The 25,314-nt window shown below is 46.4% G+C and overlaps 1 protein-coding gene and 1 pseudogene across 3 annotated transcripts in view; one reads left to right on the top strand and one right to left on the bottom strand.

The window, feature by feature from the left end:
• Positions 1–25,314, top strand: part of EHMT1 (euchromatic histone lysine methyltransferase 1) — a 223,323-nt gene that overhangs the window by 7,321 nt on the left and 190,688 nt on the right. The gene's annotated exons all lie outside the window — the stretch shown is intronic.
• The window catches only part of LOC112608506, a 30,145-nt pseudogene continuing 20,842 nt past the window's right edge, over positions 16,012–25,314 (bottom strand).

Here is a 25,314-nt window from a genome sequence, read left to right as displayed (position 1 = left end):
TCGAACTCCTGACCTCAGGTGATCCACCCACCTCGGCCTCCCAAAGTGCTGGGATTACAGGCGTGAGCCACCTCGCCTGGCCCAGTTGTTTTATTTTTATATTCTTTACTGTTTTCTATTCTTTTTTTTAGTATCTCCTGTTCTTGTTTTATGTATGTAGTATCTTTGCTTATTTTAATTACAATTAAAATTTTAAAATTAGAGTTAAAGTTATTTAAAAAACTATTTAAAAAAATGTCCCAGCCTGTGCAACACGGCAAGACCCTAAAATCTGGGACTTCCGGCATGCATCACCATGACCGGCTGGTGCGTGCCTGAAGTCCCAGCTACTCAGGAGGCTAAGGCAGGAGGATCGCTTGAATCTGGGAGGTTGAGGCTGCAGTGAGCCATGATCACACCACTGCACTCCAGCCTGGGCGACAGAGCAAGAAACTCTAACCAAAAAAAAAAAAAAGGGGGTTTCCTTCATTTTTTTGTGTTTTCCCTGCATTCATTCCTCTTTGCTGTCTCATCTCTTAGTCTTTCTTCCATGATGTAGCCTTTCCTTCAGTGTCTCATTGTCTTTGGTCATTTTGCCGCATTGCGAATAAAGCACTCACCATGGAAAGCTGAGTGCTGGGGCCTTGTTTACTTGTTGCTTTCACTGTGGGGTGATGGTTGGCTGTTGCTGTTTTGTTGGCTCTCTTGCAGATTTTTTTTTTTTTGGGACGGAGTTTCGCTCTTGTTGCCCAGGCTGGAGTGCGATGGCGTGATCTCTGCTCACTGTAACCTCCGCATCCTAGGTTCAAGCGATTCTGCCTCAGCCCCCCCGGTAGCTGGGATTATAGGCATGCACTACCACACCAGGTTAATTTTGTTTTTGTTTTTGTTCTGTTTTGTTTTGAGATGGAGTCTCGCTTTGTTGCCTAGGCTGGAGTGCAGTGGCCTGGTCTTGGCTCACTGTGACCTCCATCTCCTAGGTTCAAGCGATTCTCCTGCCTTAGCACCCCCTAGTAGCTGGGATTACAGGCATGCGCCACCACACTCGGCTAATTTTTGTATTTTTGGTAGAGACAGGTTTTCACCATGTTGGCCAGGCTGGTCTCAAACTCCTGACCTCAGGTGACCCACCCCCCCTTGCCTCCCAAAGTGCCAGGATTATAGGCATGAACCACCACGCCTGGCTTTTTTTTTTTTTTTTTTTTTTGAGACGGAGTCTCGCTCTGTCGCCCAGGCTGGAGTGCAGTGGCGCGATCTTGGCTCACTGCAATCTCTGCCTCCCGGGTTCACGCCATTCTCCTGCCTCAGCCTCCCAAGTAGTTGGGACTACAGGCGCCCGCCACCAGGCCCGGCTAATTTTTTGTATTTTTAGTAGAGATGGAGTTTCACCGTGTTAGCCAGGATGGTTTTGATCCCCTGACCTCGTAATCTGCCCGCTTCGGCCTCCCAAAGTGCTGGAATTACAGATGTGAGCCACCATGCCCAACCTCAACATTTAATTTTTAATTACATTTAGTATAATTTATAAAACATTTTGTAGAGATGGAGTCTCACTATGTTGCCCAGGCTGATCTCCAGCTGGGCTCAGGCAATTCTCCCGGTTTGGCCTCTCGAAGTGTTGGGATCACAGGCATGAGCTGCTGTGCCTGGCCTGAGAAGCATTTTCCATAAATCTTGAGAAGCAGATTCTCCCATAAACTAGAAGCACAGCTGTCCTATGAAAAGGGCTGCCTGTCTTGGGATCTTACTGTGTCAGTTCTTGGTTGTGGTCAGAAGGTTCTGGAGTCATAATAAGGGCCAGCAAGGGTGATGTTTGTGCCTCAGCTCTCATGTCGAAAAGAGCATCTGTGGCTACCTTAGTTACTGGAGATCTTACGTGTGGCCAGAGCCAGAGCTGGGGCTAAAGCCCTGGTTTTCTGTCATGTGCTCAAAGAGCTGTGTAGGTTTGACCACATTTTATTGAGTTTTTCTTTGAAAATAATTTGGCTTATAAGAGTCATGTTTTGGGTTCTTTAGGAGCCTTTTTTTTTTTTTTTATCATTTCATTGGATTTAGCATGGCTGATGGATGCCTTTTCCTCACGTAAGTGGGCAGTTTGATTTTAAGTTGCTCACTCAGCAGACCAGGTAGGGATAGTTATTTGCTTTTGTATTTGTTTTTTTTTGTTTGTTTTTGAGACGGAGTTTTGCTCTTGTTGCCCAGGCTGGAGTGCAATGGCGCAATCTTGGTTCACTGGAACCTCCGCCCCTCAGGTTCAAACGTTTCTGCTGCCTCAGCCTCCTGAGTAGCTGGAATTACAGGTGCCCACCATCATGCCCGGTTATTTTTGTATTTTTTGTAGAGGTGGGAGCTCTCCATGTTGGTCAGGCTGGTCTCGAACTCCTGACCTCAGGTGATCTGCCTGCCTCGGCCTCCCAAAGTGTTGGGGTTACCGGTGTGAGCCACTGCATCCGACCAATTTTTCTTTTTTTTTTTGAGACAGAGTCTTTCTCTGTCGCCCAGGCTGGAGTGCGGTGGTGCGATCTCGGCTTACTGCAAGCTCTGCCTCCCAGGTTCTCGCCATTCTCCTGCCTCAGCCTCCCGAGTAGCTGGGATTACAGGCACCCGCCACCATGCCCGGCTGATTTTTTCTGTTTTTACTAGAGATGGGGTTTCACTGTGTTAGCCAGGATGGTCTCGATCTCCTGACCTCGTGATTGGCCCTCCTTGGCCACCCAAAGTTCTGGGATTACAGGCGTGAGCCACCGCGCCCGGCTGAGAATAGTTATTGGAGCCCAGTTAATTTGGCCCATGGCAGGTATGATACAGAAAGCATTACTTCCAGGACTGAGAAATCTCCTTTCTTACTGTTTTGCTTCTCTTTAACTTGTAATATTTTCATATATTAAAAAAAAAATCTCTTTGATGGTTTTGGATTTTGAAAAATAAAAGCTAAAGTGGCTGCTGTACCTCTTCAGAGGTAGCATTTCCTTTGAAATGGAGTCTCCTAGATAAGAGGTCTCTTTCCCAGGAATGTCACTGTGAGCTGCTGTTTCGTTCTGGAAAGCTTGTGGATTTCTTTCTGTATTCTAGTTGTGACAGGCTGGTTCTGATCACAGCATATTGAAGATGCTGTTTGAGCACTCTCTGTTTATACGGTGCTATTCCAGGTATTTGTAAGAGGACATACAAAGTTTAGAGATTGGTCCCTGATTTTACAAAATTTAATAATAGAACAGAGCAAATATTACTGAGTAGGAAATGAGAGTCAGTTAAAAGTAAACAAGAAGAGGCTGCTGGATGGCCATAATTGCTGTGGCCACATGTGTGGCGATAAGCTCCTTGAGGAAGATGAGTTAGTCTAGGTCTTTTTTTCCCTTTAACAGCTTCTTGTCCAACGCATAGTCTAGGTCTTAAAGGATGTAAGACATGAATTGGCATGAGAAGGTGTATGAAGTGTACATTAACAAAAATTAGGCATTTTAGCAAATTTAGAAAACCTAGAACCCTCAGAACGCCAAATATTTGTCATCTGTTTTTTCCTGATCCGCATGAGTGTATGTGTTTTTATTTTAATTGCTGGTAATCAGTGATTATGTGCCGTTGTACTTCCTCTGCCCTGTATTGTCTGACGTGCAATCGTGTCTTCAGTGTCTTTGGTAGCTGCATGGTGTGTGACATATAAAAGTCCCAGTTTCCTCGACTGTGTTTTGGGTGAGGTCTGTATCCTTTGGTACACAGTGGAGTTACAAGGTCAGAAGGGAAGGGTGGCACGAGATGAAGCTGGCAAGGCAGGGCAAGGTCATCCGGGGCCATGTTACCATGGTAACAAGTTGGGCTGTTTCATAACCACTGTAGACAGTCCTTGAAGATTTTAGGCATGGAGTGATATTTTAAAAAGATGACCCTGGCTGAGTGGATGAAGGGAGACTGTAGTGGAAATAGGGGGCCAGTGAGCAGGCTTGACTTGAGTGGCTTAGGTTAGTCATGATATAGGTGTTTAGATTTAATTTTTTGAGCATATAGGACAGTTACATGGTTCAAAATTGAAAAAGTATGGCCGTGTGCAGTGGCTTATGCCTGTAATTCCACCACTTTGGGAGGCCGAGGCAGGCGGGTCGATCACCTGACATCAGGAGTTTGAGAGCAGCCTGGCTAACATGGTGAAACGCTGTCTCTAATAAAAATATAAAAAATTAGCCAGGCGTGATGGCAGGTGCCTGTAATCCCAGCTACTCAGGAGGCTGAGGAAGGAGAATTGCTTGAACCCGGGAGGTGGAGGTTGCAGTGAACTGAGATTGTGCCATTGGACTCCAGCCTGGGTAACACGAGTGAAACTCCATCTTGGGAAAAAAATAAAAATAAAACAAAATTGAAAAAGTACCTCCCTAGCCACTCAGTTCTTCTCTTGGGAGGTCCCCAGTATTACTGTGCATATTTCATGATATTTATGAATATACAGTCGTGTGTCACTTAAGGACATTTTGGTCAATGGCAGACCACATACCTGTGGGTGGTCCCATAAGATAGTAATGGAGTCAGGCGTGGTGGCTCACACCTGTCATCCCAGCACTGGGAGAGGCTGAGGCAGGAGCATCATTTGAGCCCACGAGTTCAAGACCAGACTGGACAACATAATGAGACCCTGTCTCTACAAAAAATAATAAAAAGTTAGTTGGGCATTGTGGTGTGTGCTGTAGACCCAGCTACTGTGGGAGGCTGAGGTGGGGGAGTTGTTTGACAGGAGGTCAAGACTGCAGTGAACCATGTTGGTGCCACTGCACTTCATTCTGGGCAGCAGAGCGAGACCCTGTCTCAAAAAAAAAAAAAAAAAAAAATAGAGGCTAGAAATTCTTATTGCCTAGTCGTGTAGTGGGCACTGTTTTGTAGTAGGGTAGTGTGCTACCTTTTCTATGTTCAGACATACATACAGGTATCATTGTGTTACACTTACCTACAGTACCACGCTGTGTAGGTTTGTAGCCTAGAAGCCATAGGCTTCACCATACAGTCTAGGTGTGTCATAGGCTATCCCATCTTGGTTTGCGGAAGTGCACTCTTTGATGTTTGCACCGTGATGAAATCACCTAATGATGCATATCTCAGAATGTATCCCCCTCATTAAGTGTCACGTGATCATACAAATACATGTATAGATGTTTTAGGCTTTTTATGATGGAACTTTTTCAAACTTCCTCAAAGGTAGGTATATATGAACACTGTTACCTGTCCCCCAGCATTAACAGTTATCTTATAATGGTCAGTCTTGTTTCAGCTGTAATACCTCCCTCACCCCTACCCTATCTGCAATTATATTGAAGCAGTTCTCAGGCATATTTTTTCTGTGAATATTTCAGTTAATGTAAATATTTCAATCAATAAATAGTGTTCAGATTTCTTGTTTCAGTTTAGGAACAAAATATGGTCTATTCATTAGCTTTGGTAGAGATCTCTTAAATCTCAGTATATTGATTTCTCCTCCATGTCTATTATTATTTATTTTTTCTCATGTCTTTATTTTTTCTTGCAATTAAGTTTTGAAGAGAATGGTTCATTTGTCCCAGCGTTTCCTATAACCTTGTTTTGCTGATTGCATCTTAACGGTGGCGTTTAGCATGTTCCTCTCTCCTGTAGTGCCTGTCACTGACATACACTTACTATCTAGAACTGCTGATGTCCAGTGTGAGAGCCACTCACCACGCGTGGTGACCAGCCTGGCCACCACTTGAAACGTGGTTAGTGTGAGGTGAGATGTGTGGTGAGTGCAGAAAACACCTGGGATTTTGAATGCAGATTGTGAAAAAGAGAATGTAAATGATCACATTAATACTTTTAAAAATGTTGATTGCATGTGGATATATAGTACTTTGGATATATTGGGTGAAATAAAATATTAAAAGTTATTTGGTGTGTTTCTGGTTTTTAAAAATGTGACGGGCTGGGTACAGTGGCTCATGCCAGTCCCAGCACTTTGGGAGGCCAAGGTGGGTGGATCATGAAGTCAGGAGATCGAGACCATCCTGGCTAACACGGTGAAACCCCACGTTCTACTAAAAATACAAAAAATTAGCCAGGCGTAATGGCATGTGCCTGTGGTCCCAGCTACTCAGGAGGCTGAGGCAGGAGAATTAGTTGAAACTGGGAGGCGGAGGTTGCAGTGAGCCGAGATTGCGCTGCTACACTCCAGCCTGGGTGACACAGTGAGACTCCGTCTCAAAAAAAAAAAAAAAGTGACAACTAGAAAATTAGGAATTACGTACATGGTTCCCTCTGTGGTTCACATTGTCTTTCAGTTGGATAGCCCTGGTCCAGGGGCTCCATCAGATGCAGATTTGTCTTTTTTTTTTTTTTTTTCCAGTAAGAATGTATCACAACTGGTATCATTCTTATATTTATTTATTTATTTATTTTATTTTTATTTATTATTATTTTTTTTTGTGATGGAGTCTCCCTCTGTCGCCCAGGCTGGAGTGCAGTGGAGTGATCTCGGCTCACTGCAACCTCCGCCTCCTGGGTTCACACCATTCTCCTGCCTCAGCCTCCTGAGTAGCTGGGACTACAGGTGCCCGCCACCACCCCCAGCTAATTTTTTTTTGTATTTTTATTAGAGACGGGGTTTCACTGTGTTAGCCAGGATGGTCTTGATCTCCTGACCTCGTGATCTGCCCGCCTTGGCCTCCCAAAGTGTTGGGATTATAGGCGTGAGCCACCACGCTGGCCTGTATGGAGTTTTAAATTTAATCCTTATAACAGCTTTATCAGGTGGGGTCACTAACCCAGTTACTCCATTTCACGGAAGAGGAAATGAGTGTCTTTCCATTGTGTTTTAGCCACAGGTAATCTGAGGTACCCTTTGGGTCCCAGAACAGCAGAAGAGTGAAGCGTCTTTGGAGTTTGAATTCAAGCTTCCTGGGCCTTACCTGTGTGAGCTGCCCGGGGCAGAAGGAGGAGGTGGTGCTCCCAGGGGTCCCATGACTCGCGTGGACTCCTGGTGGCGTCATTTTGTGCTGTCTGTGGTGTAGGCAGCCTGTCCCTCGGGCACCTGCCATAGTCTTCCCTTTGCACAGCTTGGTCAGGAGACATTTAGGGCCGTCAACAAGGAGCATAAAACCCCAGCCACTTGTTTGTGTTTTGTCTCTTGTGATTTCTGTTTCAATTTCCTGGCCCCGTTAGCTGTGTCCATCATGCAGATCAATGCATCGTACAGAATGCTGTCCAGACGTTACAGGTGGGCTTGCTCCCTCATGCGTTCCGTTTCTATTTTCTTTTATTTGAGATCACTTAATTTTGCTTTATTGATTGATTTTTAAGACTGGGTCTTGCTCTGTCACCCAGGTTGGAGTGCAGTGGCGCAGTCTCAGCTCACTGCCTCCTGGACCTCCTGGGCTCAGGTCGTCCTCCCATCTCAGCCCCCAAGTAGCTGGGGCCACAGGCGTGCATCACCACACCAGGCTAATTTACACACGTTTTGTATTTGTTTATTTTTGAGACAGGACCTCATTGTGTTGTCCAGGCTGGAGTGTGGTGGCTCGATCTCGTTCAGGTGATTCTCCCACATCAGCCTCCTAAGGACCTGGGTCACAGGGTCACGTCTGTTGCCTTTTCAGCATGTTTACTGTCACTTAGATGCAGTAATGATACTGTCGTGTCGAGGGGTTCGATGACTTTCCCACGTGGCCGGTACACGTTAGAGCTGGTTCTGCCCTGGACTAGGACGGTGCGGTAGAAGGGCGTTGGGGGAGAGTTGGGAGGGAATCGCAGAAGTCACTTGAGAGTTGCGGGTGGGAGTAAGTCAACCTTTCCGCCTCAGTTCACCTGGAAAATGCAGAGGCGAATGCACCAAGATGTAGTCTGAGTTGTGCTCTTTTTTTTGTTTTTGTTTTTGAGATGGGGTCTCGCTGTGTTGCCCAGGTTGGTCTTAAACTCCTGGGCTCGAGCAGTCCTCCCGCCTCAGCCTCCCGAGTAGCTGGGATGACAGGTGTGTGCCACCACACCAGGTAATTTTTGTATTTTTGGTAGAGACAGGGTTTCATCATGTTGCCCAGGCTGGTTTGAGCTCTTGGCCTCAAGCCATGTGCCTGCCTTGGCCTCCCAAGGTGCTGGGATTGCAGGCGTGAGCCACTGTGCCCGGCCAAGACCACTTTTTAAACCATTTAATGACTGTTTCTTTAGTTATCCTCCTGGGTATAGCATCACATGGGGCAGGTTGCTAACCTAGGTGGGCTGATGGGGCTGTGGAGACCATGTTAATGATTCTTGTCCTTGTAATAAGGGCAGTAGGAGGGTTTCAAGGCAGGGAGTGACTTCATCAGGTTTGCGTGTTAGGCTCTGGCTTCCTTCCTGGTCTTCCTGCTGCTATGTGAAGAACGGATTGTAGACGGACGTCAGTGGAGGCAGCAAATGCAGTCCTCAGGAAGTGGGTGGTCACCAGTTATGTGGCAGATGAGGAGGGCACAAGGATGACTTGTGGGACTAGGCCGGAGCCAAATGCTGCGTCTTCTGCTTGAGCAGAAGAAGGGTGGGTGGCGGTGCCATTGGCCCAGACGGGGAAGGCATGCTCGGGTCAGCTCTGGGGCGGTTTATTCCAGGAGTGGCAAACTCTTTCTGTGCAGGCTGGATAGTATTTCGGACTCGTGCACCAAGAAGCAAAATCAAGGATAACTCCACAAATTTTTGTTGACAAAGATCAAAATATAGTTGACTACTTTTTTTTTTTTTTTTGTAATACAGATCTACTGATTAGAAGAACAGAATTTTTTGGGGGATAACATTTTGCTTAATTGGGGTTCAAAGTTAATTTTCCCTGTCATAAAAATTACTGGAACTGTTCATTTGTTAAGTGCCTATCTGTGATAAGTTTTCTGTGTTTCATCTTTGAAAATGTCTTCACGCTGATCGCTATTGCCATATTCCAATATCAGTACAGACGCAGATGATTTATTTTTTTTGAGATGTAATTCATTTACTATAAAATTCACATTTTAAAATGTGCACCTCAGTGGGGTTCTTTGGTATGTGTGGAATGGTACAACCATTACCACTACTTCCAGATCGTTCTGTCACCCCAAAAAGAAACCTCATACCCGTTAGCAGGCATTCCCTAATCCTTCCCCGACCCCCATCTGCTCTACTTTTTTGCAAATCTTTTCTCTCATTCTGTGGGTTATCTTTTCACTTTCTTTTTTTTTTTTTTTTGAGACAGAGTCTCACTCTGTTGCCCAGGCCGAAGTGAAATCTTGGCTCACTGCAACCTCCGCCTCTCCGGTTCAAGCCATTCTCCTGCCTCAGCCTCCTGAGTAGCTGGGATTACAGGTGTTCGCCCGGCTTATTTTTGTATTTTTAGTAGAGTCGGGGTTTCACCACGTTGGTCAGGCTGGTCTTGAACTCCTGACTTCAAGTGGTCCACCTGCCTCGGCCTCTCAAAGTGGTGGGATTACAGGTGTGAGCCACTGCGCCCGGCCTAATTTTTCTTTTCTTGATGCTTTCCTTTGAAGCACAAATGTTTTTAATTTTTGATGAAATCCAACTTTCTTGTTTTTCCCCTTGGTTTCTTTGCTTTTGTTGTCGTGTCTGATTGCCCAATCCAAACCAGGGAGTTTGTTTCCTTGGAAAAGTGGCATAGTTTTAGCTCTTACTTTTAAGTCTTTGATCCGTGTTGACTTAATTTTTGTACATGATGTTAGGTAGGATCCAGGCTTCATTCTTTTCACTTACAGTTGGCTCAACGGCACTCGTTGAAAAAACTGTGTTTTCCCCATGGAATTGCCTGGCCATCATTTTTGAAAATCAGTTGAACATAAATGTGATGGTTCGTTTCTGGGTTCTCAGTTCTATTCCATTGATCTATACGTCTGTCCTTATGCGAGTACCACCCTGTCTGTGTTATTGCAGCAGTGTAATAAGTTTTGTGATGAGGAAATGTGAGTCCTTTGACTTTGTCTTTCTTTTTCAAGACTGGGTCCCTTGCGTTTTCTTTCTTCCTTTCTTTCCTTTTTTTCTTTCCTTTCTTCCTTTCCCCTTTCCTTTGCCCTTTCCTTTCCCCTTTCCTTTCCTTCTTTTTTTGAGACGGAGTCTCGCTCTGTCACCCAGGCTGGAGTGCAGTGGCGTGATCTTGGCTCACTGCAAGCTCCGCTTCCCAGGGTCATGCCATTCTCCTGCCTCAGCCTCCTGAGTAGCTGGGACTACAGGCACCCGCCACCACGCCCGGCTAATTTTTTTTTTTTTTTTTTTTTGTATTTTTAGTAGAGACGGGATTTCACCGTGTTAGCCAGGATGGTCTCGATCTCCTGACCTCGTGATCTGCCCGCCTCAGCCTCCCAAAGGGCTGGGATTACAGGCTTGAGCCACCGCGCCCGGCTGTCCCTTGCATTTTCATGTGAGTTTTAGGATCATGTTGTCGATATCTGCAAAAAAGCCTTTTGGGATCTTGAAAGGGATTGTGTTGAATATGTCGATCAATTTAGGATATGGCCATCTTAATAGCAAGTCTTCCAACTGGGGAACACCGGATGCTTGTCCATTTATTTAGGTCTTCTATTTTATTTTATTTTATTTTATTTTATTTATTTATTTTGAGACAGAGCCTTGCACTGTCACCTGGGCTGGAGTGCAGTGGCACTCCAGTTCAGCTACCATGCCCAGCTAATTTCTTGTTTGTATTTTTGGTAGAGACGGAGTTTCACCATGTTGGCCAGGCTGGTCTCCAACACCTGACCTCGTGATTCACCCTCCTTGGCCTCCCAAAGTGTTGGGATTACAGGTGTGAGCCGCTGTACCCGGCCTTCAGTTTTATTTAACAGTATTTTCAGGGCCGGGCACGGTGGCTCATGCCTGTGATCCCAGCACTTTGGGAGGCTGAGGCGGGCGGATCACGAGGTCAGGAGATCGAGACCATCCTGGTTAACACGGTGAAACCCTGTCTGTACTAAAAATATAAAAAATTAGTCAGGCGTGGTGGTGGGCGCCTGTAGTCCCAGCTACTTGGGAGGCGAGAATCTGTCTCAAAAAACAAAACAAAACAAAAAGCAGTATTTTCATGTGTAAGTCTTGTAGTTATTTCTTAGAAGTATTTCATTCTTTTTGATGCTATTATAAATACAATTTTTAAAAATTTCTTTTTTTTTTTTTTTGAGATGGAGTCTTGCTCTGTCACCCAGGCTAGAGTGCAGTGGCGCGATCTCGGCTCACTGCAACCTCCGCCTCTTGGGTTCAAGCAGTTCTCCTGCCTCAGCCTCCTGAGTAGCTGGGATTACAGGTGCACACCACTATGCCCGGCCAGATTTCATTTTTAGATTGCAATTGTATAGACATAAAATTGATTTTTATATGTTGAATCTTGTATCCTGCAACTTTGCTGAATTTTTTTGGTGTGGATTCCTTGGGATTTTCTAGATATAGGACTATGTCATTTGGGAATAGAGTTGTAGTTCTTCACTTTTTTCCTTCCCTAATTGCCGGGGCCGGTAAAATGTTGAATAGAAGCGGTGAAAGCTGACATTCCCATCTTCATTCCTGTTTTTAGGGGAAGGCTTTTCGGTTTTTACCATTAGGTACGATATTAGCTGTGGGTTTTTCCATAGATGCCATTTATCAGATTGAGGAATTCCCTGTTACTTCTGGCTTGTTGAGTGTTTTCATTATAAAGGGGTTTTGGATTTTGTCAAATGTTTTTCTCCATCTGTTGAGATGATTTTGTAGTTTTTCCCCGTTACTGATACAGTGTCTGACATTGATTTTCATATGCTCAGCCGCTCTGCATTTCTGTACTAAATCCTTTTGGGTATGGTATCTAATCCTTTTTAAATCTTGCTGAGTTTGATTTGCTAGTATTTTATTGGGGATTGTTGCATCTTTGTTCATAAGTGGTATTTATGTTGGTCTGTAGGTATTTGTTTTTAAAAAATTTTTTTGTATTATTTTTTTGGACAGAGTTTCACTCTTGTTGCCCAGGCTGGAGTGCAATGGGGTGATCTCGGCTCACCACAAACTCTGCCTTCCAGGTTCAAGTGATTCTCCTGCCTCAGCCTCCCGAGTAGCTGGGATTACAGGCGTGCTCCACCATGCCAGGCTAATTTTGTATTTTCAGTAGAGACGGAGTTTTGCCATGTTGGCCAGGCTGGTCTTCAACTCCTGACCTCAGGTGATCCGCCTGCCTCGGCTTCCCAGAATGCTGGGATTACAGGTGTGAGCCACTGCGCCTGGCCTAAAACATTTTTAAAATTTTATTTTAGATAGGTGGTCTTGCTCTGTGGCCCTGCTGGAGTGCAGTGGTACCATCATGGCTCACTGCAGTCTTGAAGTCCTGAGCTGAAGTGATCCTCCTACCTCAGTCTCCTGAGCAGCTGGGACTACAGGCAACTGCCTGTCGTTTTCTGTGTGTTATCTTTGTGTATTTGGTGCAAAGGTAATACTGGCTTCACAGAATGAGTTGAGAAGTGTATTTCCCTTTTCCGTTTTTGGGAAGAGTTTGTGAAGCACCGGTTATCACGTCTTTAAATGTTTGGTTAAAATTCACCTGTGTGCCAGGCGCGGTGGCTCACGCCTGTAATCCCAGCACTTTGGGAGGCCGAGGCGGGCGGATTGGGCGGATCATGAGGTCAGGAGATCAAGACCATCCTGGCTAACATGGTGAGACCCTGTCTCTACTAAAGATACAAAAAATTAGCTGGGCGCGGTGGCGGGCGCCTGTAGTCCCAGCTACTCGGGAGGCTGAGGCTGGAGAATGGTGGGAACCTGGGAGGTGGAGCTTGCAGTGAGCCAACATCGTGCCACTGCACTCCGGCCTGGGAGACAGTGAGACTCCATCTCAAAAAAAAAAAAAAAAATTCACTTGCGAAGCCATCTAGATCTTGGCTTTTCTTTATCGGAAGCTTTAAAAATTATTAATTTCCGTATTTGTTCTAGGTGTGCAGGTTTGCTGTTTATTCCTGAGTTATCTTTGTTGTTCCATGTCTTCCTAAGAATTTGTTAATCACATCCAGGTTATCTAGTTTGTGGTATGCTGTCACTCGTAGTATTCCCTACGACCATTTTTATTTCTGTCAGGGCTTGTGTTTCCTCTTTGATGCTAATAGATTTTAGTAAGTGGGGTCATTTTTCTCTTTTTCTTGGTCATTCTAGCTAAAGTTTTGTGAATTATGTTGAATTTTTCAGAGAAGCAACCTTTTTTTTTTTTTTTGAAATGGAGTTTCGCCCTGTCACCCAGGCTGGAGTGCAGTGACACCATCTTGGCTCACTGCAACCTCCGCCTCCTGGGTTCAAGCGATTCTCCTGCCTCGGCCTCCTGAATATTTGGGAATACAGGAGTGCGCCACCACGCCCGGTGTATTTTTGTATTTTGCTAGTACAAAAGTTAGCAATTTTTGTATTTTTAGTAGATGGGGTTTCACCATGTTGGCTGTGCTGGTCTTGAGCTCCTGACCTCAGGTGATCCACCCGCCTCCGCCTCCCAAGTAGCTGGGATTACAGGCACCTGCCACCACGCCCGGATGATTTTTGTATTTAGTAGAGATGGTGTCTCACCACGTTGGCCAAGCTGGTCTTGAACTCCGGACTTCAAATGATCCACCCACCTTGGCCTCCGAAAGTGCTGGGATTGCAGGCGTAAGCCACTGCGCCCGGCCTAGTTTTTTACTAGTTTCTTAATGCTTTAGCTATGTTATAGAATGAATTCCATTCCCCCAAAAAATATGTTGAAGTCCTAAACCCCAGTACTTCAGAATTTGACCTTATTTGGAAATAGGTCATTTGACCTTGTTTGGAAATTAGTTAAGATGAGATCATAGTTGAGTAGGGTAGGCCTCTAATCCGGTACAACTTGTGTGTCCTCTTAAAAAAGGATGCCTTGTGAACACAGACATGCACAGAAAGAGGACAGCACGCAGACACACAGGGAGAAGGTGGTGCGTGACTGGGGTGATGCTTCCATAAGCCAAGGACTGTCAGGGACGGCCAGCAGACCCTAGAGCCTGGCCGAGGCAGGGGATTGCACTCCAAAGCCATTACAGAGCACACGGCCTACTGACACCTTCATCATGGACTTCTGGCCTTCAGAACTCCGAGACCATACATCTCTGTTGTTACACGTGTCCTGGGAAAAAACAAGCTGCTTCCTATAAATGTTGATATGTTGTATTTTCATTTTTATTCAGTTCAGAATATTTTCTATTTTCCCTTGTGACTTCAGAAGTGTGTCATTTAATTTCTAAATATTTCGGTATTTCCCAGATTTTGTTGTTTTGTTGATTTCTAATGTAATTCCTGTATGGTCAGAATTATACTTTGTATAATTTCAGTGTGTTTAATTTGTTAGATGAGAAAAAATCCCTTATTATATTCTGTCCTGGGGAATATTTCATCCGTGCTTGAAAATAATGTGCATTATGCATTTATTAGGTGGAATGTTCCCTATATGTCAGATTGAATTGGTTGATAGTATTAAGTCTTCCTTATTCTTTCTCATTTTCTTTCTAGTTCTATTAGTTATTGAGAGTAGAGTATGAGATCTACAGTACTGTTGAGTTTCGCGTTTGTACCTCCAGTTCTGTTGGTTGTTGCCTTGTGTTTTGAGGCTGCGTTGTCGTGCGTGTGTTTATAGTCGTTACGTGTGCCCGGTTGTTTTGACCCTTCTCTCGTTATATGAAATGTCCCTCTTTGTCTCTATAAATGTTTTTGTTTTAAAGTCCATTTTGTCTGATATCAGTATAGCCACTTCAGTTTTTTAATGGTTTATTTTTGCATGCTATATCTTTTTTTGGCCTTTTACTTTTCATCTCTTTGTGTCTTCAGTCGAAGGAATATCTCTTTTAGTCCTTTCCATCTGAGATTGGATCTTGTAGATTCAGCAGTTGAATCATATATATGTATTTTTCTTACCTGATAGAGGAGATTTTATTTTTAAGGTGTCACCTTAGACTGCAAGGATGTCCATCGCACATCTCCATTAATCACGCCAGAGGAGGAGCCGTGTTATCAGAATGGCCACCCAGCCCACCCAGGCATTTGAGACCTACCCTTTGCTGGCCTTCTGTAACCTTATTTATTTATTTAGAGATGGAGTCTAGGTCTTGTCACCCAGGCTGGAGTGCAATGGCGTGATCTTGGCTCACCGTAACCTACGCCTCCCAGGTTCAGGTGATTCTCTTGCCTCAGCCTCCTGGGTAGCTAGGATTACAGGCGCGTGCCACTGTGCCCGTCTAATTTTTGTATGTTTAGTAGAGACGGAGTTTAACCATGTTGGCCAGGCTGGTCTTGAACTCCTGACCTCAGGTGATCCGCCTGTCTCAGCCTGCCAAAGTGCTGGGATTACAGGCGTGAGCCACCACGCCTGGCCTGTAACCTTATTTTTTAAAGCTTTTAATTGTAATTTTTGTTTTGTTTTATTTTTGTGTTTTTTAGAGGCCTGTTCTTGCTGTTACCCCGACTGGAGTGCAGTGGTGTGATCATAGCTCACTGCAGCCTCGACCTTGGACTCAAGCAGTCCTCCCACCTCGGCCTCCTAATCAGCTGAGACCACTGGCATCTGCCACTATAACCAGCTAATTTTTAAATTTTTTGTAAAGATGGGGTCTTGCTATGTTGCTCAGGCTGGTTTTGAACTCCTGGCCTCAAGTGCTCCTCCCATCTTGGTCTCCCGAAGTGCTGGGATGACAGGTGTGCGCCCCTGTGCCTGGTCTGAAGTTTTCTTTTTTTAAACAACAGCGAGTAGATACATGTTTTCTCTGAGCCCCAATATACAGAGAAGGGAAGAAAAGCCAGAATTCTCTGCGTTATCGGGGCCTGGTGCCCTGTAGCTTCCAGCAGCGCAAAGGGGGCAGAAGCTTGTTCTGTTTTCCACAGAACATGGTGATGTTGATTCCATACGAGTTTGTTGAGACAGGAAGGGATAAAAATGAGTCTGAAACATTCTTTTCACATTTTATTCTCCTCAAGGTATCTCCCCCCCAGATAAGTTGAGATCCACGATGTAGACAAGAGAGACCTCAAGAACCGGCTGAGCACAAGGGGAAAAAGCAAGCTCCCGGCAACTGGAGACAGCTTTAAAAAAGGAAGGTTCTAGTCTGTGCGTGTTCTATTAGTTATCTTCTCCTGATCCCCTTCTTTATCAGTGCCTTCCAGTTCCTCCTCCTCCTCATCTTCGTCTTCTCCTTCTTTATCATCCATATTGGGAACCAAGGAGCACTGTGATGGATTGGCCAAGTATGGTCTTTGCTGACCTCTCCTAGCTCATCTGCATCTGTGTCAGAATGGCCAGTAAACCAGGTGCAGAACTTGTCTGGTTCCTCAGGATGCCTCTTCCTACTGGCTTTCTTCCGCATTTGACTTGAAGAGTTTCCTTTCCAGATTTCCATTTGATTTCCGTGGACTTTGAAGGTGGATCATGACTCTCACTCAGATGAAATTCTGTGAGAAAGCTTTATTTTTGAAGTAAGGATTTTCATCAATATAAAAATTTATTCTGTAACCTGATTTAATATCATCAAATTCTGTCACTTCAGCGCTGGTCAAATAATGCAGTGCCTCTTCGTCCTCCTCCCAAGCAGTGCATATGCTTGTGGATGGCTGACAAATGTTACTACCAGAAATTGGGGATTTTGGCAGTCAGTTCTGATCTCCCCTGAAGAACGTGGTTGACTGAGTTTGTCTGTGTTCGCTTTCCCAGTCCGCTCGCCGCTCACTTGCTAAGCCTGTTTCTGAAGCCGGTTTCGTGCTCTGCTTCCTCGTGGGCTTGGTTGCCGCTTGTTCTGTTCCTCTCTTCCTCTGGCCTCTGTCAGGGGCTGGCGCCACGTCTTCCTTTCAGGCGGGGGCAGAGACGGGTGTTTGGGGGTCATTCTGGGAGGAAAGTCTGGACCCAAGGGCCTCCTTGCTCATCAGGAAGAAGCTCATAGGACTAAGGTCACATTTTTTTTTTTTTTTTTTGACATGGAGTCTCGCTCTGTCACCCAGGCTGGAGTCCAGTGGCGTGACTGCGGCTCGTGGCAACCTCCACCCCATCCCCTCCAACTCCACGGTTCAAGCAGTTCTCCTGCCTCAGTCTCCTAAGTAGTTGGGATTACAGGCGCCCGCCACCTTGCCTGGCTAATTTTTGTATTTTTAGTAGAGTAATTAGTAATTAACCCTGCCTGGCTAATTTTTGTATTTTTAGTAGAGATGGAGTTTCACCAAGTTGGCCAGGCTGGTCCTGAACTCCACCTTGGCCTCCCAAAGTGCTGGGATTACAGGCGTGAGCCACGGCGCCTGGCCCCAAATTTTTTAATCTATTCCCCCAATTTCTGGTTTTTATGTGGGACATGTAATCCATTTATTTAAGGTAATTACTGAAAGGCAGGGTTTATACTCCGTTCCGTTTAACTTAATTACTGAAAGGCAGGGTTTATACTTGTCTATTTGTACTTGCTTTCTGTGTCTTCTTTCTTTTTTGTTACTTCCTGTCTCAATTACTTTTTTTTCCCGTGGTGATAGAGTTTCACTATGTTGCCCAGGCTGGAGTGCAGTGACTATTCATAGCCTTGATCATAGTGCACTGTGGCCTTGAACTCCTGGGCTCAAGGGATCCTCCCGCCTCAGCCTCCTGAGTAGCTGGGACTACAGGCACCCACCATGCCTGACTCATTACTTTCTTCTGTGTTAGATATTTTCTAGTGTATACCATTTTAATTCCCTTGTTGTTTATTTGACTCTACTTTCTTTTTTTTTTCTTTTGTTTTCTGAGATGGAGTTTCACTCTTGTTGCCCAGGCTGGAGTGCAATGGTGTGGTCTCAGCTCACCGCAACCTCCGTCTCCTGGGTTCAAGCGATTCTCCTGCCTCAGCCTCCCTAGTAGCTGGGATTACAGGCATGCGCCACCACGCCCGGCTAAGTTTTTGTATATTTAGTAGAGACAGGGTTTCTCCATGTTGATCAGGCTGGTCTCGAACTCCTGACCTCAGGTGATCTGACCTCCTCGGCCTCCCAAAGTGCTGAGATTACAGGCATGAACCACTGTGCCCAGCTGACTGTACTTTTTATTTGTTTTTTTTGGTTGTCCTGGGGATTACAATTTAGTATATTAATTTTTAATAATGTAGTTTGTATTAATACCAACTTTATTACAATAGTATATGGAATATTTGTGTATAGTTCAATTTCTTTTGCCCTTCTTGTACTGTTGTCATACAAATTACATTACACTGTGTGCCCATCCACACAGATTTATAGTTATTGCTTTACGCAATTGTCTTTCAAATCATATAGGAGAAAAAACAAATTATAAATAAAAAAATACATTTATATTGTCTTCCATATTTACTTGTGTAGTTGCTTTTACTGGTGCTCTTGATTCCCCTCCCCTCCCCTCCCCTCTCCTCCCCCCCTCTCCCCTCCCCTCCCCTCTTGACAGGGTCTCACTCTGTCACCCAGGTGGGAGCGCAGTGGCACAATCATAGCACTGCAGCCTCGACCTCCTGTGTAGTTGGGCTAGAGGGCTAGAGATCCTCCCACCTCAGCCTCCTGAGTAGTTGGCCTGTGGGTGCGTGCCGCTATTCCCTGCTGATTTTTTGTTTGTTTGTTTGTTTTGAGACCGAGTCTCTCTCTATCCCCCAGGCTGGAGTGCAGTGGCGCCATCGCGGCTCACTGCAAGCTCCGCTTCCCGGGTTCACGCCATTCTCCTGCCTCAGCCTCCCGAGTAGCTGGGACTACAGGTGCCTGCCACCATGCCCGGCTAATTTTTTTGTATTTTTAGTAGAGACGGGGTTTCTCCGTGTTAGCCAGGATGGTCTGGATCTCCTAACTTCATGATCCGCGCACGTCGGCCTCCCAAAGTTCTGGGATTACAGGGGTGAGCCACTGTGCCCGGCCTTCCCTGCTGATTTTTAATTTTTTTTTTGTAGAGATGGGGTTTCACTATGTTGCTCAGGCTGGTCTCCAACTCCCAGCCTCAGAAGATCCTCCTCCTTGAGTCTTCCAATGCGCTGGGGTTACAGGCGTGAGCCACCACGCCGGGCCTTGGTGCTCTCTATTCACGTGGGCTGGAGTTCTGTCTCGTGCCCTTTCATTTATCCTGAAGGGCTCTCAGGTCTTTCAGTGACGAACTCTCTACTTTTGTTTATCTTGGAATGCTTTATTTTTCCTTTATGAAGATAGTTTTGTGTAAAAAGGTTTTTTAACACTCTGAAGGTGGTGTCTGGCTGCCTCCCGCTCCGTGGTTCTGATGAGGCACCGTTGCTTATCTCTCAGGACCCTCGTTCACGACACGTCGCTCCTCTCTCGCTGCTTCTAAGAGTCTCTGTCTGTGGTTCAGCCTGATGGAGGTGTGTGTAGGTGTGGACCTCTTCGCGTTTTTCTCATTTGGATTTGTTGAGCTTCTTAATTTTTTGACTTGACTGCTGCCTTCCAGAGCGTTGGGAACTTTGTGATGAGTCCTTCATCTGCGTGCGCGTTGTCCTCTCACCCCCGTCTGACGTGTCCTTGCATGGTAAACACAGTGCTTCGCCATCCAGTTGCAGCTGCAGTGTGGATTAAAGGCACAGCACTTGAGGCCTGCTCCTCCCTTCTTGTTTTGACACGATGGGTGTGAGCTGTCTTGGTAAGTGGCAGTAGCAGTACGGTGACCAGGTGGCACTCGGCAGCAGATCCCGCCCGGCATTGCGGAGCAGCACTGCGGCCCACCGAGAGGCCCATACGTGGTCTCTGGGAAACGGCTTGGCTTTCTTATGGCAGGAAAGCAGCCACAGGCAATGCTAAACAAGCGGGGGTGGCTGTGTGCTGGTAAAGCTGGAGATGTTTGGAAACTGGAATTTCAGTTTCATTTGACTCTTGAAACATTCACATACTTTTTCTTTTTTTTTTTTTTTGAGACGGAGCCTCACTCTGTCACCCAGGCTGGAGTGCAGTGGCACAATCTCGACTCACTGCAACCTCCGCCTCCAGGGTTCAAGCAATTCTCCTTCCTCAGCCTCCCGAGCAGCTGGGAGGACTATAGGTGCGTGCGACCATGCCCAGCTAATTTTTGTATTTTTAATAGAGACAGGGTTTTGCTGTATTGGCCAGGTTGGTTTCGAACTCCTGACCTCGTGATCCACCCGCCTCAGCCTCCCAAAGTGTTGGGATTACAGGTGTGAGCCACCGGGCCCCGCCAAAAACATTCACATACATTTTATGAGTTACGTATCTAAAAGCCTAAAAATCATGCTTAGCTTTCAGTTTGTACAGAAACAGGTGGCAGGCTGTAGTTTGCTGACCCCTGATTGAGATCTAGTCACTGTTTCCAAAGCACCTTGTCTTTTGATGTAACATTTATTTTGTGTTTTAATTATTGGTCTTTTTGTTTGTCTCAATTGCTAGATTGTAACCTCTTTGAGGTTAGAGCTTTGTTTTTTGTTTTTGTTTTTTTTTAAGAGACAGTCTCGCTCTGTTGCCCAGGCCGGAGTGCAGTGGTGCGATCTTGGCTCACTGCAATCACCATGTCCCAGGTTCAAGTGATCCTCCTGCCTCAGCCTCCAAAGAAGCTGGTATTACAAGTATGTGTCACCATGCCCGGTTAATTTTTGTATTTTTATTAGAGGCAGAGTTTCGCCATGTTGGCCAGGCTGCTCTCGAGCTCCTGGCCTCAAGTGATCTGCCCGCCTCGGCCTCCCAAAGTGCTGGGATTCTAGGCATGAGCCACCACGGCCTGCCTATTTAGCTTTATTGGTTCCCCAACGCACTGAATGTTGCCTGGCACACTTCAGGTCCTTGGTAAATTGTCGTGTAAGCTGATACAAAAGGAGAAAGGGCTGGAATTGACTTGTGCCTTTATTTATTTACATACGTTTTTGTGGCCCAGGGTGAAGATTTTTGGAATTAACTGACTTCTCAGTGTAGACAGGAACCATTTATCCATTCATGTGTTCCTTAATTTGTTGATTTTTGTGACAAGTACTTACTGCTTTCGTGTGCCGACTTCTGCACTGGGGGCCACATGAGAGTGCACATGGCGTCTGTCTCGTACTTACAGAAGCCCTTGTGTCCTAGTTTTGAGAAAGACAAACAATTGCACACTTTGGTAATTGCTATTAAAGGAGATAAACAGGGTATGATAGAAGCAGCGAAGAGGGCCTCATGTAGGTGGTTAATGGAAGGCCGTCTGTGTTTTCATCTCTGCTGCAGACTGATACCGTAAGTGTCTTTTCACTCAGGATTCCAAATGGAATCTTAGAGAAGGTTTGGCTTCTGCACATGCAGCGCTGAGTGGAGAGGTGGCTGCAATCTCCAGAAACGTGGCTGCAGCCCCACGTGGGCCCCAGACCCTTGAAGCGTGGCCATGTTGAACTGAGATGTGCTGTGTGAAATGCACTCTAGATTTCAGAGACTTAGGAAGACAGTTCACACTCTTTTTTGGTACTAATTTTATATTTGTTACATGTTGATAATATTTTGGATCTATACTGAGTTAAAGGCAATTTATTAAAATTAGTTACTTCTATTTTTACTTTTTTTTTTTGAGACAGAGTCTTGCTCTATTGCCCAGGCTGGAGTGCAATGGCGTGATCTCGGCTCACTGCAGCCTCCGTCTCCCGGGTTCAAGCAATTCTCCTGCCTCAGCCTCCTTTGTAGCTGGGATTACAGGTGCCTGCCACCACACCTGGCTAACTTTTTGTATTTTAAATAGAGATGGGATTTCTCCATGTTGGCCAGGCTGGTCTTGATCTCCTGGCCTCAGGTGATCCGCCTGTCTCAGCCTCCCAAAGTGTTGGGATTACAGGTGTGAACCACTGTGCCTGGCCTATTTGTAATTTTTGTAGATGCCAGAAACTTAAAATGATGTCTGTGGCATTTCCTATCTTTCTATGGGACAGTGGTGCCCTGGCCTGAGGAACAGTTCAAGTTTGTGCTGTGGACCATCTAGGGAAAGAATCCTGTGACCAAGGGGAGAGGACGAGGGATTCATTCTCTGGAAAATGGGCTGGAAAGTAAGAGGACTGAATGGGAGCCTTGAAGAGCGCGCCCGTTTTGTGGAAGAGAGGAGCCAGTCAGCAGGTGGAAAGCAGCCTTGGTGAGGCTGTCCCGCCCTGGAGCCTGGGGGCGGCCCATGTGCCTGCGGGCTGGAGTGTAGTCGTGAGGCCCACGTGCGGGCCGGCGGGAGTGGCGGGGGCGGCCCACGTGCGGGCCGGCGGGAGTGGCGGGGGCGGCCCGCGGGCGGGCGGGAGGGAGTGGCGGGGGCGGCCCACGTGCGTGCGGGCTGGAGTGTAGTGGTGAGGCCCACGTGCGGGCGGGCTGGAGTGTAGTCGTGAGGCCCACGTGCGTGCGGGCTGGAGTGTAGTCGTGAGGCCCACGCGCGTGCGGGCTGGAGTGGGTGGGGGAAGTGTGCTGCAGTTCTGTTGTTTTCACATCTCGCAAGGCACATGTGTTGTCATGAGCTCTGGCCGAATTGGAGGCTGGGTTTGATCCCCTCACTGCTGCAAATCTTGTAGTGTTGGATGTCTTAACTGCTTTTCAGCTTTAACATTATCTCCTACTGTCTTTGAAAAGATGGCTGTTTATATTGAGATTTTTCCTTACCTTTCTGTACCTTAAATCCCAGTCACTCAGCTTTCCTTGTGCCTGTGCTGTTTCCAGTCCCCACCGTGGCTGCCCTCTGAGCCCTCTGCAAGCGGGCTTTGGTCTCCACCGCTCCTCAGATGCCCTTCTGGTTATGGTCACCATTGACCTAGACATTGTCATTGGTTAGTTCTCAGCCTTCATCTTACTGGTCCTTTCACCAGCATTTGTCGTAGTAATTCAAGAAAAAAAAAAAAACTGTGGTTAGTTGTCTTCATTTGGCTTCTAGAACGACCCACTTTTCTGGTTTTGCGCTACTTCTTTCCAGTCCTGTTTGGAGGACTCACCTCTTAGGCCTGACTTCTAAATATTGATGTGCCCCAAGGCCCAGTCTGGTCCTGGTGTTGTGTGTGTCCTTATTCCCTGAGCCATCCAGTCCTTTGTTGACTCCAGTCTCGTGCCCTAGGCTGACCTCTTTGCTGTGGCTCCAAGTTGACTCCATGGAAAACTGGTAGGCACCTTCACCCCAGCATGAAATGCAGCTCGCTCAGTCTGCCTGTCGCCCCGCAGTGCTAGACACCATCTGTAGAATGGCATTTCCTGGGAGACGCTGTCGGCTCTGCCTTTATGACACACCTTCTGCACTCCATGGCTGTGATGTGGTCCCAGCTGCTTCTCCCTGCTTTTTGGTGGCCCCTGTGCTCTCTGCTCAGGGGCGGCAGTCTTTGCCAGGAGTTGCTGCTCTGCATGCAGACTTCCTGTGGCTTCTGGGCTCTGCTCGGCGCCCGGCCCTTGCCTGCCTCTGAAGTTCTTTCCTGTCACTTTTTCCTGGCTTGCTGTGCTCCAGGTAACGTGGCCCCCTGGCTGTTGTCGGATGACTGTGGCCTTGCACTCTGCTCCTCTGCCTAGAGGCTCTGCTGAGTGATCCGGTAGCTTACAGCTTCTCTTCATTCAGGTCTGTTCACGTGGAAGAGGCCACCTCAAGTACCATCTGTGGACACTCTTTTTTTTTTTTTTTTTTTGAGATGGAGTCTCGCTTTGTCACCCAGGCTGGAGTGCAGTGGCGCGATCTCAGCTCACTGCGACCTCCGCCTCCCAGGTTCAAGTGATTCTCCTGTCTCAGCCTTCCGAGTAGCTGGGATTACACGCATGTGCCACCACACCCAGCTAATTTTTTTGTATTTTTAGTAGAGACGGGGTTTCACCGTGTTGCCCAGGCTGGTTTCAAACTCCTGAGCTCAGGCAATCCACCCACCTCGGCCTCCCAAAGTGCTGGGATTATAGGCGTGAGCCACCTCACCCGGCTGCATCTGTGGACACTTTCTATCGCTTTCTTTTTCTTTAGAAAATTCGTACTCTTTACATTGACTGTATGCTGGGAAACCACTCTGTCTTTCCTTCCCCATTTGTTCGTTGATACTTTTCTCAAAGTAGAGCTTTCTTTCCCCTTTCATATTTTTTTGGTTTTACTATAGAATGGCTCCTGTGGTAATGAATTTGTACTTATTAAATGTGTTAAAAGCTATTTTCACTATTTGTCCTTTTGAAACTCAAATTATTCTAATATGGCCAGTGGGAGCCCTTCAAGCCATATACTGTTTGGGAGCAAAATCGTAAGAGACCATATTGTATAATCCTCGGCAATTAAATCTGAACACCTAGATGAAATGAACTATACCTGGAAAACCCAAGAGAGTCAATGTTAAAACACAGACAGTGAGATTCAGTAAGGAACTGGATATAAAATTGATACATTAAGTCAATAGCCAGCTGGGTTGTGGTGGTTCACGCCTATAATCCCAGTACTTTGGGAGGCCGAGGTGGGAGGACTGCTTGGGCCCAGAAGTTTGAGACCAGCCTGGGCAACATAGACTCCTTCTCTCAAAAAACAAACAAACAGATTAGGTGGGCGTGGTGCGTCATGCCTGTGGTCCCAGCTACCTGGGAGGCTGAGGTGAGTGTCACCAAGAGGTCGAGGCTGCAGTGAGCAGTGATCACAACACTGCACTCTAGCCTGGGCGTTCAAGCACTTGGAACAGAAGACTTGAACCGTGGAAATACATTTTCCACAGTTGGACATCATAAACATGTTATTCTCCCAAGTTAATGTAAAAACTTATCCTTTATGTCTGTAAAAATGCCAACAAGGGATCATTCTTAGTCCTGCCTCCCCTCTCAAATTCAGCTGGTTCATCAGAAGACCCTGTCAGCCTCATCCTCAGAGCAGGTCCCGTTTCTCTGACTACTCTCCCTCTAGTGGCATCACTGTCGGACCCAAGCCACCACAGTGCCCTGCTTGGATTGTAGCAGTCACCCTTTAACTGGTCTTCCTAGTTTTTCTGCTTATGCAGTGTCTGTCTTACCCGTTTTCCACCCAGAAAGCCAGGCTGATCCTGGTTGTGGTATTGTGCTTGAGCTTCATCACTGGGGAAGCTGGGTATCAGTGGGTTGAGTAGTGTCTTCCCAAATTCACATCCACCCGTGACTTCAGAAATAGTGTCCTCCCAAATTCAGATCCACCTGTGACTTCAGAAATAGTGTTCTCCCAGCCAGGCGCAGTGGCTCAAGCCTGTAATCCCAGCACTTTGGGAGGCCGAGATGGGCGGATCACGAGGTCAGGAGATCGAGACCATCCTGGCTAACACGGTGAAACCCCGTCTCTACTAAAAAATACATAAAACTAGCCGGGCGAGGTGGTGGGCGCCTGTAGTCCCAGCTACTTGGGAGGCTGAGGCAGGAGAATGGCGTAAACCTGGGAGGCGGAGCTTGCAGTCAGCCGAGATCGCGCCATTGCACTCCAGCCTGGGCGACAAAGCGAGACTGCGACTCAAACGAACAAACAAAAATGTCCTCCCAAATTCA

The sequence above is a fragment of the Theropithecus gelada genome, chromosome 15 (assembly GCF_003255815.1).
Source record: "Theropithecus gelada isolate Dixy chromosome 15, Tgel_1.0, whole genome shotgun sequence".
In the NCBI taxonomy this organism is placed as follows: Eukaryota; Metazoa; Chordata; class Mammalia; order Primates; family Cercopithecidae; genus Theropithecus; species Theropithecus gelada.
This window is presented reverse-complemented; position numbering and strand designations above follow the sequence as displayed.